Source organism: Lissotriton helveticus, chromosome 2_1 (genome assembly GCF_964261635.1).
Source record: "Lissotriton helveticus chromosome 2_1, aLisHel1.1, whole genome shotgun sequence".
In the NCBI taxonomy this organism is placed as follows: domain Eukaryota; kingdom Metazoa; phylum Chordata; class Amphibia; order Caudata; family Salamandridae; genus Lissotriton; species Lissotriton helveticus.
In genome coordinates this window covers 1137701333-1137714284 of record NC_136059.1, presented here as the reverse complement: position 1 = coordinate 1137714284, position 12952 = coordinate 1137701333, and the positions used below count along the sequence as shown (strand labels likewise).

At 38.3% G+C, this 12952-nt stretch overlaps 1 protein-coding gene across 2 annotated transcripts in view; it reads right to left on the bottom strand.

The window, feature by feature from the left end:
* The window catches only part of BNC2 (basonuclin zinc finger protein 2), a 1233205-nt gene that overhangs the window by 931843 nt on the left and 288410 nt on the right, over positions 1 to 12952 (bottom strand). The window contains exon 3 of one of the 2 annotated variants that reach the window (XM_078675980.1): positions 50 to 166. The gene's annotated coding sequence lies outside the window, so the exon portion shown is untranslated. The remainder of the gene's footprint in view (positions 1 to 49; positions 167 to 12952) is intronic. The other variant, XM_078675981.1, reaches the window with a different exon arrangement.

Below are 12952 nucleotides of genomic sequence, written 5' to 3'. Positions count from 1 at the left end.
ACATAACAAAACATCTAAAATGCAGTACCATTCTTGTAAATAGGATTACCTTGATGTTAAGGAGGAAATGGTACAAACAGCTGGTACGTCTTCTGGAACAGTTTTGTCCTCTCAACGCTGTACATTAGATATCTTCTTGTATGTGCTGTATGAAGTGATGTTTCTGCTGGCAATTAGAGAATTAGGAAAGAATATAAGTAGGTCTATAATCTATTTGCCATGTAACATAGACAACACCAAAGGCATACAATTTGGATGCATTCTCAAAACCAACCTATCTTCATGTATCTATATCAAATTAAAGGCCCCATTTAGAGTTAGATAGACAGGTTACTCAATCGCGAACACTCAGTTTGCCTTTCTCATTCAAAGACAGCCAGATCTTAAGGATTCCGTTGACATAGCCCCCATTAGCTTTGTCGAAGGAATACTTCCTCAGATGGCTCAATGGAGTATGGTCCATTGGAGGAAGGACATTGCACCACCACCTAAACAGGGTGAGTGGGCGTTGTAATGTATTTTATATCTAATAGCTGTTTTAATAGTTGTTCTGAATTTCCGCTACAATTATGAAATAGTCTACATGCACAACAAAGCCATATAATAACATAATATTAATATTTCTCCATTCCAGGGTCCAAGGACACCTGCTCTTCCCAACCCATAAAGCACATCAAAAGATTGGCACAGCTGAGGGAAAAAACAGGTGCCTGTGGCAGTTCCCTGGACTTATTTGTTTAGACATTGGCCAAAGAAAAATATAATCTCATCCAGACAGAATTTGATCATATATGAGAACATGCTTTTATGTTTTAAAAGACTTATTGGTCTGGTTCTTAGGAAGAGTTCACATGCATGTAGTCCATCATGAAGCCTGATACTATATGAGGTTTGGACATCCAATGTTACAAACTATAAGGTTCATCCCAAGGTATGTGCTTAATTTTTTTAAAAAGACTGTGCTGTCCCAGAGGCAGGAGGGTAAGCTTTCTATGAATTGGAACGAATAATAATCTATGTAAATTGATGCTGTTTCAAGAAGGCTTCCCATTGCAGAGACTATCAGTAGTGCTGCTAGGTTATGTCTGTCATTATGTACCTTCTACAATAAATAAAAAGCTGGGGGTTTCTGGATTGTCAGTTTTGAGGAACTGAAATTCATCATATTCTAATAGGCCCTAATTTCTCCAGATAATTAATAGTTCATGATATTGCTGCAACAGAGTTTTATGGTAAATCATTTCAGTTTTCTTTTTCATTTTCAACAAGCAGTTTCAACATGCTGAATTGTGCCCAACTCAAATTTCTCTTTAAAAAAAATAATACTGTCTCCTCAGGTGTTTCAATTCTTTCAGAGTCATTCCATGAAATATATTGTCAAAGTCATAGGATAGTGATGGTGTAGATTGTGATTTTGGTTTAGCATTGCTTCCACTGCTCAGGTTTGGGGTTATGCCTATGTTGTTTAAGATTTTTATCATACTTATTTCATCCTCTGATTTTCTAAATTTTGATTATCCAGAATGTCATTATTCATATTAAGGCCATATGCATCACAGAGGCTTTCTGAATCCTTGCAATCCATACAGTACTTCTTTCCGTAGCTCGTATGTGCTCTCGTCTCTTCTTTTGAGCCACGATATGTGCTTTAGCAAATTTTAATTTCCGGATAAATTGTAATAGGTTTATCGGTCTATGTTGTTCTCTTTCTCAATGATGCAACTTTCTATTATGCATACATAATAGTTAGTAACATCAATGAGAAAGAAAACATAGTTCTTAACCTTTCTGACATACATATCATTCCAAATGAAATTGAAGCACTTAGCCTAGGCCTATCTTTCTGCCATACGTCAGAGTTTAATTGCACCAAATATCAGTAGAAGACCAAAAAATCGTCCGTGACAGGGGGTTGATCATCCACATGTGTTGGGTATTATAATAGGATTCTACTTAAAGTAAAAAAAAATAAACTGGAAATTTCACTGAAAAAAAATAAAAGGTTAAAGGGGAACCATCCTTTACAACGGAACCGCTACAATGCGGTACCGTTACGACGCAGTTTTAACAACGAAAGTCGTTACAATGACTTTCGCTGGAGGGCGCTCTAGGATAGGGGATAGTTTAATTTACTATCCAACACCTTCCCTACTATCCACGGGGACTGGTGTTGGAATAGTAAATTAAACTATTCACTATCAGCGCCCCCCCCAACGCAAGTCGTTGTAACGACTTGCGTTGTTAAAACTGCGTCGTAAAGGGACGCGTTGTAACGGTACGCGTTGTACCGTCATACATCCAGGTTAAAGTGACATTATAGGTAGGTATGGTAATAATGTCTACCCTTAAATTACAAAGCCGTAGCAATTCACTGAGAACACCAAAGGTTAAAGTGACCGGATAGTTAGTTGAACATGACCTTCATCTCATCAAGTTTCAAATGCAAAAAAAAGTTAATGGCACCAGTTATCATTTACTGAGCAAACTATAACTTGAGCCCCGCCATGCACTGTGCGTTGCCACCTATGAAGTAAAATCTCCATTTATATTTATGTTGATTAACTTCCACTGGGTAGTTCCAGTTAGGACGGTATGAAAATCATGTTTTGGTTTACTTATAAATTTGGTGCCGTTTGACGAATCTTCACTAAATAGTCCAAAAATGTGTTTCCCACCTCAAGATACTAAATTGAAAGTTTCAGGGTGTTCGGTCAAGCAAGGGCTGAGAAAAAGGATGGCCCAAAGTATGTTTTCCCAATGCATTTTTCCATAGGAAGATTAGACACAGCCACAACCAAAAGTGCTGAACTGAATTACTCCTAATGTGGCAGAAAGCAAGCTCTTAGTTCAGAAAGTGTGCTTTTTGTGATTTGGTGTTTATCGGTTCAGTAATTTTAAAGGATCACACCATAGAGGATCCGCAAAGCCGAAAGATCTCAAGGTGAAATCTGATTGGCTGCTACCACATCATCAAAGATGTGGTGGTAGCCATTTTAGGATTCGGGCACTCAGTACCCTGTCCTAGATTAAAGTACACAAAAAGGTATATGGGCATAGGGTAGGGATACCCTGCCCCCTAGGCCTGGTGGGGGTGTCCCAGAGGGACACAGATCCGCAGATCCAATATAAAACGGAAGTCTCCTGTCTTTCATCAAAACAGTTCCCCCTTAACCCAGGAGTGGACTAGGGCCCTGGTGGAGGGGGCACTTTTTGTGGAGGGGTACGTGGTAATAAATAGCATATTATACTTGCTCATTCACATATATACTATGCAAATACATGATTGCATTATAAGAATTAAAAAGCACATCACAATGAAATCTAAGGTTTCAATACAAAGTTGCACGTAAAAAGTTGCATTGATAATATATTTGTAACCATATTTCTCACACTCAGTTCTAATATCGGAAAAGCTTTTGTAAGGTGCTTGATAATGAATAACTATCAATTAATTCAGTAATAAATTTAGCTGTTCAGAAGCTCCTCTGACTAAGGGACAGAGAGTATATGAAAAATATCATAAGAACCCTGCCCTGAAGCCTTTTAAGGATTCTAGCTTTTACTGGCACATTTTACCATTTGATAATTGGGCAACAACTAATATAACAATTTGAGATTTCATAGTTTAAAAATAAATAAAACTAAGCACACCTTACTGAGCCTTATCTGCCATAAGAATCTTATTTATTATAAAGAGTCTCCCGAGAGCACGGTTGGCCAAAAGCAGAAATAATTTACCACCTATGCAATGAACCTAAACAAATATTATACAAACACAAGCTCCCACAAACTAATTATATTTATTAAATCCCACTGTCCCTACATGCATATAGACACTTTTAAAGTGATATTTTAAAATAAGCTCAAAGAGGAGTATTTTGCAAAACAGCTCTCTGTTTCAACATTTTGCCTAAATATTCATGTATTTGTTTATTTGTGTGGCTTGGCCACTGGGGGCGCCAAAGCCCTGTACTATCATGTTATTGTTTTCTGGCTTTTGTGTTCTGGAGGATCGTGTTACTTCTAACATTCTCTTCCAGGAATATTACACAGCAACAAATTAAAAAGACAACATAAAGAACACAATAAACCGTGATGGAACGTGAAGGGACCTACACAAAAACATCAGTATTATGATCTTAAACGGCATATACTTATATAGAAAGCAAAATTGTTACAATTTAATATATTAATTGGTGGTGATCACTAAATGCAAAAAACGCAAAACTGTCAGCAGACTTGAAAATGTACCCACATTTTCGGGTCCCGTTAATAAAGTGACCATGGTCATTAACTGATACAGAATTGTGTGGTATTACTTTGTTTCATTTACATACAGAGACTAACGTGCAAACGATTATTCGAATTGCCAGTGTCTGGCAGTTTGAGTGTCGGTGCAAGTGATGGCAATGTTATTCCTTTAACATTAAGGCCCAACACAACAGTTGAGAATCTTGAACTACAAAAATCTAAAGAAACAAAGCAGATCACCAAGATAATTTAATGGCAAGCTAGATCCAAGTGAAGTGGGTTTTATTTATTTGGCATTCACTGAATGTGCAAATGGAAACGCTGTAAATCTGACATTTCTCCCATCCCTCCCATCCCCAATCAGACTATGTGAAAAAAGCATGAGCCACCGTTAGTCATTTGATCAAATTTTTGCAGTTAGTGGGGTGCAGGTAGATGGGGTAAGGGCCAGACTGAGGAACCAAAAGCAGCAATTGCAAAATACTCACACCAGCCCCACTCAATTCTTCCTCCCCTTGTGCCAGCACTTAATTTGTAAAAAAATATAAGTGCCAGGGCCCTCTTCTGGAGGCCATCGCAGCGTGAACCACACATTGCTACTGTAACTACTAACAATCACACTGCTACAAGTTGACAATTCAGGCTGTTCTAGGCCACCAAAGCATTAAGACTAGCTTGGGTGGCAGGTAGTAGTTGTTTTTAATGTTTATTTAATTAACATACAACTGTTTTTCTGCTAATCTTTAAATTGCACAAACGGCGCCACCATGTTGAGCACCAGAAACGTAAGCACTGCCTTGTGCTATCTTTTTCATTCCATCCATGCATTCTCTCTCTTCTCCCTTTCTCGTTTCTTTCTCTCTACCTTCCTCCTCCCTTCCTCTCCTCCCTCTCTATCTTGTAGCCTCCAGGTGCCTGCTGCAATTAACCTCAGGAGGCTGGAGAAAATATGAAAATGACAGAGGCACCAAGTGCGGTCCTGGACGTTCAAGACACACCCCCAAGGCTCCAGCCCACTGGGGAAATGCCCAGTCTGTCCGGCCCAGGATGGGTTTCATAGAAAATGGTCCAATGATTAGGAGAGAAATATTGTATTGTATTGTAATTACATTTATATAGCGCTGACTACCCCTGACAAGGCGTCAAAGTGCTTTTTCAGCGGGTAGCATAAAGAGTATAGTCAATCACCCATGTTGTGTGGATAGCAGAGAACAAGCTAAGGACTATCAAAAGTGTGAGAAATAAGCCACGATGAAAGAATGTAATACAACTGCTGCAATGCAAAGCTTCACATAACAGCCTGTTCTGTGAATGAATCTATTCTGCCACCCCTGGACAAAGGCACAGGAGCTGTGCCCTAGCGATCAAAGTGATTATTATGGAACCTGTAGACGTGGGACCCAACCCTGTCTTTGGCAGTAAACCAAACATTGTGCAATTCTGGGGAAATCGCTCAACCTCTGAATGTAGAACTTGCAAACATGCAATGTAAAACAAGCACTGGCAAAACCAAAGGGCAGGAGTTAAATGAACCAATGCAAGTAAAAACGGGCATTCACAAATTCTGAGTACCACACGTCATGCTAAAATGATGGTTAGCCCATTAAAGTCAGTAATATTGGCTTTGCCAATGCTGGGAAAAAAGAAGGAAGAAATTATTGGTTTCTATGAAGCATGTATATCAGAGTTAAATTGTTTAATTTGGGAAACATTGTGAGGAGTGAGAGTACTATCCAGATCTGAAAGAGTCCTTCATGCAGTCCAGTGGTAGCACTTTGTGGAATGCAGAATAATACACGAACCATCCAATACCACAAAGTGAGAGAATAATACACATCTAAGTGAAGCCAAAGACCACTCAATATATATATTTTTAATTTGTTAACTACATGTGTTGCAGACAGCTCTCCCAACCAAAAAATGGCAATATTAATAATACAAATGTATCACTTGGCGCTGCCATCAACAATCTACTGCATGTAACCATACGGCTGCCTAACGTGTATCAATAAATACAAGTTGAAAAACATAGAACACTATAGAGCCACTGGCCGAAGATTGGGAGGATACACAGAATAACCAGCAGATTCATTTCTTTGAAATTCATGCATCAACATGGTGGCACATTGTTCTTTTGTCTCACCAAAGACACTGCATGTGTGTTGTTTTATAATCTCACAACACTTTGGACACACTGTGTGAAATGGAGGACCCCACCAGCCTGGATCAAAAGCTACTTTAATCTGTTCATCCAGTCACCGTGAGTAATGCATGGGTATCCCACTCTGGTTTATTGGTTGTTCACCTTGTTTCTCAACCATTAGAAAAATAATCTAATTTTAGAAACAGCTTGCGAAAGTCCAAAATAATGGTGGAGGCCATTAAAAGAGGTGGGGGAGCCCGATGGACCAGTTGCGGTGGAATGGTGCAGACAAGACCGACGTTAGGTTCTTGTAGTTGGGTGGGCTCTGCTCAACAGACACCAGGATGTACACGAGCAGCCCAGCGTAATATGGCTCAAGTGTTTTTATATAGCGTGACGCAGCACATAATTTATGTACCTTGCCATGTATTTTCAGAATCAGTGCATATGGTCCATTCATAAGGTCCATTGGGACTTTATTTTCCTGCTCAATGAAACGCAGCTGCTCAGTCTCCTCTGCCATCTTCGACTAACCAAGAGACTGAGCAAACTTCCTTCTCCCTTCAAAATTATTATTTTAACACGCCCCAGTTAAAAAACTTCAATTCAAAAAAATGTTATCGCTGGTTTGTGCCACAACAGTCTTGCTGCAGCTTCAAATTTTCATCATTCACACTTTCAAATTTAAATGTAGTAGTAAAAGATGGAGCAGAGTGCTAGAATGGCATAAAAAGGCATGTCAGATTCATGAAAACGAACTCAGAAAGGTGTATTCCTCACCAATCAATAGAAATACGTGAACCCAAGCGCTGGAGTGTTGGAAAGAGGACTGACGGAAAATATTACTGGGCTGAGTGTGTGATGGTGCTGGTCATGATAGATAGCACACAGGCAGCTACATCGTCCTTATCAATGTTCAGGGGCGGCCTTAGGCATGTGTAAGCTGTGCACCTGCACAGGGCCACAAACCCCAGGGGCCACCACGCCAATATATATCCTTAAAATAATAATCCTTTGAGGATGGATACATATTTGTGTGGCGGCCCCTGGCAGGGATTTGACGGCCTCTGGCTCTGCTCCGCTTCCAAACACCCTGACCCCCCAAACCCCCCTCTTTACTGGCCTCCGCGCTCCGCCCGGACCCCCTCTTCCTGGGCCCCCTACCTACGCTCCCTGCCCAGGGCCTCCATGAGCCTAGACCCGCCCCTGCAATGTTATCCATGATCACTTGCTCGCCAGCAATGCTGAATGCAAAACCCAAGCACATACTGCAAGAACACCACAAACACACAGATATTGGGCGGGGGAAGAGGAAGCAGCAGCGCTAACCCTCAAACAAGCTGCATGATATAAGTTCTAGAAGAAAGGAGTTGTCTGAAATTGTAGTTGAACAATCTTAATAGTACTAACCAAGTCAGATGCAGAGACACTGACTGAGGAAGTGATATGAGAGAGTTTGCATGTATGTGTGAGAGAGAGAAAGCTATATTGTAGTGCCCCAGTGGACAGTGGCCTGATTTACAGTAGCAAGGAGGGTAACATAAAATCCTCCAGTTTGGGAAAGTGCTAACTCTGGAGGAAACCCCACCTGTGGAACTTCCACATTGTTGGGAGAGAATAGCTGAGGAACACCACAAATACTGTACTTCATTGATGAGGAGGTCGTGTCCATACATAGAAGAATGTCACATCTCCCTCAGGAAGGACAGTTGGAGTCAACATTGGTGTGTAATTTATAAAAACAGGAACACCTTAATGCAACCACGACAGATAATGATAATCAACAAACAACAAAAATAAATATATGGTTAAAAGATTCTGTGAGGACATGGGAAAAATGCAAACCATGTAGTGTTGAGGGTAACTAGACATAATATTGAATTCAAAATATAGAATAGCCATAATATCGAAGTAAAAATATAGAATGGACAAAATATCGAATGGACACAATATAGTGGTGAAACTTATCGAATTGAAGGTAAGTAATATAATATCGATTTTCAAAATATAGAAAGTCAAAATATCTAAGTATATAATATAGGTATTAAAATATATCGAGTTTTTAATAATATTGAAATTTTTAAAGTGTTTTGTATGTTAGTATATGTGTGAAAAGTGTATATTATTTTTGTAATTTATTTTAAGTAATGAATTTTATGTTCTTTAATTTTGCGTAATTTAATTCTGTAGCGGGTTGTGAGTTTATTGGGGAATAGGGTGGGAAGTAATTTCATTATATTAAATTAAATATAAATTTTTAGAAATTACTAATTATTTTTAATTTAATTTTGTGTTTTAGTTCTGTAGCGGGTTGTGGGTTTATAGGGGAATAGGGTGGGACATAATTTAATTGTAATTAATTAAATATTTGTATTTATTTATTGGTATTAATTTTGAATTTATTGTTAATTAATTTTTAATTGGTAATTCATTTTTATTAATGATTAATTGATAATTATGCTAATTTTATTAATTTATTTTCCGTAGTGGGCTATGGGTTTATAGGGGAATAGCCTGGGAAGTAATTTAATTGTAATTAAGTAAATAATTGTTATTTATTTATTGGTATTAATTTTTAATTTATTGTTTATTCATTTTTAATTGGTAATTAATTTTTATTAATTGGTAATTCATTTGTAATAATTGATTAATTGATAATTACGCTAATTGTATTAATTTATTTTCTGTAGCGGATTGTGGGTTTATAGGGGAATAGGGTGGGAGGTAATTTAATTGTAATTAAATACATATTAAAATACTTTTTGTGTATTGATAATTAATTTACTGTTAATTATTAATTGGTATTAATGTGTATTACTAATTAGTTTTTGTTATAGAAAATTAATTAGTTAATTAATTACGAATAGGTAATTAATTTTAATAACTAATATTTATTTGTATTTCCAATTAATTAATTATTACATAATATTACATTGGTAATTAATTTTAATAATTTTTTTATTGGTATTGATATTTAATTTATTTTTATTGATATATTAAATAATTACTTTCCCTATTGTTAAACTCACTAGAGTGGGAATAGTAATGTTTACCCCTAGGCTATCCAACGCTTTCCCAACTGTTGCCCTCTCTGGAGTGGGAATAGTAATTTTTACCCCTACGCTATCCAACACTTTCCCTACGGTTGCACTCTCTGGAGTGGGAATAGTAATTTTTACCCCTACGCTAGCAAACTCTTTCCCTACTGTTGATCTCTCTGGAGTGGTAATAGTATTTTTTACCCCTACGCTATCCAACGCTTTCCCTACTGTTGCACTCTCTGGGGAGGGAATAGTAATTTTTACCACTACGCTATCCAACGCTTTCCCTACTGTTGCACTCTCTGTAGTGGGAATAGTAATTTTTACCCCTATGCTATCCAACGCTATCTCTACTGTTGCACTCTCTGGAGTGGGAATAGTAATTTTTACCTCTACGCTATCCAACGCTTTTTCTACTGTTGCACTCTCTGGAGTGGGAATAGTAATTTTTACCCTCCCGCTATCCAACGCTTTCCCTACTGTTGCACTCTCTGGAGTGGGAATAGTAATTTTCACCCCTACGCTATCCAACGCTTTCCCTACTATTGCACTCTCTGGAGTGGGAATAGTAATTTTTACCTCTATGCTATCCAACGCTTTCCCTACTGTTGCACTCTCTGGAGTGGGAATAGTAATTTTTACCCATACGCTATCCAACGGTTTCCCTAATATTGCACTCACTGGAGTGGTAATAGTAAATTTTACCCTCCCGCTATCCTACGGTAAAAATATTCTATATTTGTTATTAATATCATGTGATCAAGCCTCTTCGAGAGGCGAAACGCATCATGACAGTTGCTGGCTGGAATTTAGATCACGAATAAAGCACTGAAAATTTGCACTTATCTGCGGTTTCGCTCTGACGTTATTTTTGCTGCCGTTGTGGAGAAGGAGCATGATGGATGGCGTCTTTTGACATATATATATATAATATGTATTAAAAAATAACATTGTATGTTTTTTTTATAACAAATTAATTATTTAATAATTTTAAGGTTATTTAAGTATTTTTAAGTTTGTTTTAGTTAATTATATTTAATATTTCATTAATTTTAAATTACTTTTAAGACATTTAAAAAAAATCGGTACTTTGACTAACTATATTTTTTACAACAATATTTTTGATTCGATATTTTTGTAGTTACCTGTTTGTAGATAGGACTTCGATATTTTTGCATTCTATATTTTGTCATCGATATTTTGGTAATTCTATATTTTGTATTCGATATTAGGTCAGTGATCCTTTGTTGAGCTCTTCACTCCATGGAGCGGTTATAATACATGTAGAAAATGAAGAAAGACCACTCATGTCAATGCAAGCATGTCATGTGCAGATGTAGGTATTAAAAGAGAAATACAGGCCTAAGCTACCTGCAATAGCAGAATAGAAAAGCAGCACAAAATGGAGTCAGGTCCCGGAGGGAGGGAAGTAGAGTTGAGCTTCAGTAGAATAGAGAAATATAATTAGACACAGCAGAAATGGAAAGTTACAGGTCCACATTGCAAGAACACGTCTCTGGGAAAATATGTAGCTAAGGTAGCACTGAGGCAAGAGATTAGGCCTTGTAGAGCAGTAGACTTGTAGGGAGTAGAGCATTGCTAGGCTTCAAAGAGACAAGCAAAGGACAACCAATAGTACAAGCTGTGGTGTAAAGCATAATCAAAATAACACGTGCACATGTTTAGCATTTTGATAAACATGTGATTTGCTATTTTGCAGAAAGTATTACTTTTGATATAATGTTGGGCTTAAGCAGGTGCCTGATTGATTATACAAATACATAATGTATTTACACTCAATGTATAAAAGAAACTGGTACCCCCATGTAAGTTGAAGCTCAGATTCCAGTACCATGGAGCTGTTGGACCTTCCATGCACATTATTAAACGTTATACTATATTGCCAAAAGAAGTCATGATGGCTTTTTCTTTCGTCCGGCAACAGAACAGTTAGACAGATAATGGTTTGGATAAATGAACTGATAATGAAAAAGTTCAAACATCACATACAAAGCCACTCAACATACATGGACTATGCAAGGCAAGTCAGAAAGTTCTCTCATGCAATAACATATGTTTTCTCCCCGTTGATTTCTTATACATGTCTAACATGGACCAACTGGGCATGATTGTTGAGATACATGTGCATTCATTGAAAAGCCATGGATGAAGCTTAAGTTAGGAGTCATTCTCTGCACAGTGACACAGTGCCAAAGAGCAGTAGAGTGCACATTTCTATAGTATCAAAACATCTCAAGCATGGGGCAATGATTTGAGAACTGTATTGTGTGCATATTTGGTTACAATACTAGACAACATACTGTAGAGATTGCTTACGATAGTCATGTCACACAATTATACCTATTTACATAATGTTATATATATTTACCATCTTAGGAACAGGGATACAAAGTGATAAGGTCACAGTTACAATGATTTTATTTTGATTAACTTGCCATAGCAAGATTAGAACCTAGGCCTACGGGCGAAAGAGAATATTCTGTCTAATAGCAAGTCATGGACCTTATCTTTGGCATCCACATTTGCCCTTGGATGGAGTGACTCTGCAACTGTGTCTCAGAGGATATTGGACATTAGCAGCATTTTCCCAGCTCTCTAAGTTCTGGGCTTAAACATACATTCACATTTACATTCACATTTATCCTGGAAATAATTGGGATCTTGGTGGCTTAAAGGTCGTAATTGTGCCAGATATAGTTTGCCACGATTGCACTGGACTTAATCTGTCTAAAGGAAAGGCGAACAGATTTGCGGTGGTGGCTCCTCAGCTAAGGCAGAGGATCATCGCTCCACTGCTCTTTGAGCAGTGCAAAAACTTTTTTTTTTAAATGATAATAGCATGACGTTATTATCATTTTATTTTTCAGTGCGGACTCAGTGCCAGGTTAGGGCAGGCGGGGCTCAGCTGGCCAGAGCAGAGAGAGGAGAGGTTTGCACTCTCTAAGTGTGCTTCATGGTTTGGCCAGCCATGTTGGGTCGGCCAAACAGTCATGTTCACTTTGCATATTCTCCACTGGGCTGTAATGCTATTTATTGGCTGAAAAGCATTACTAACTGGGATAAGAAACTTTCAGTTTCGTTTATATAGTGCGCACATCCATCGGGGAACGGTACGCCTGACCTGACCGTTTTCATATCACTGTTAGGCACTGTCAGACACAGTGTAACGGATGGCGCAGCACCACATCAAAAGAAATTTTGAATAATTTAGAACAATTGATTAAAACAAAGTGTGCACTGAGAATTATTACTGTTTATCACTTTGCAAATTCTCCACTGAGCTGTAATGCAGAGCTTGGGTGGAGAATATGCGCAGCCTCCCAGGCCGTGTCTGAGCGCCAAACCATGGCACTCAGACCAATCACGACGCTGCTGTCATGGTGACAGCAGCTTCGTGATTGGATGGGAGAGTCTGGGAGCCTGGGGGCTTCTGTTCCATGCAGCCAGTGCCAAGAGAAGAGGACGGGGAGAGGCGGCGGCAGCATTCACAGGTACG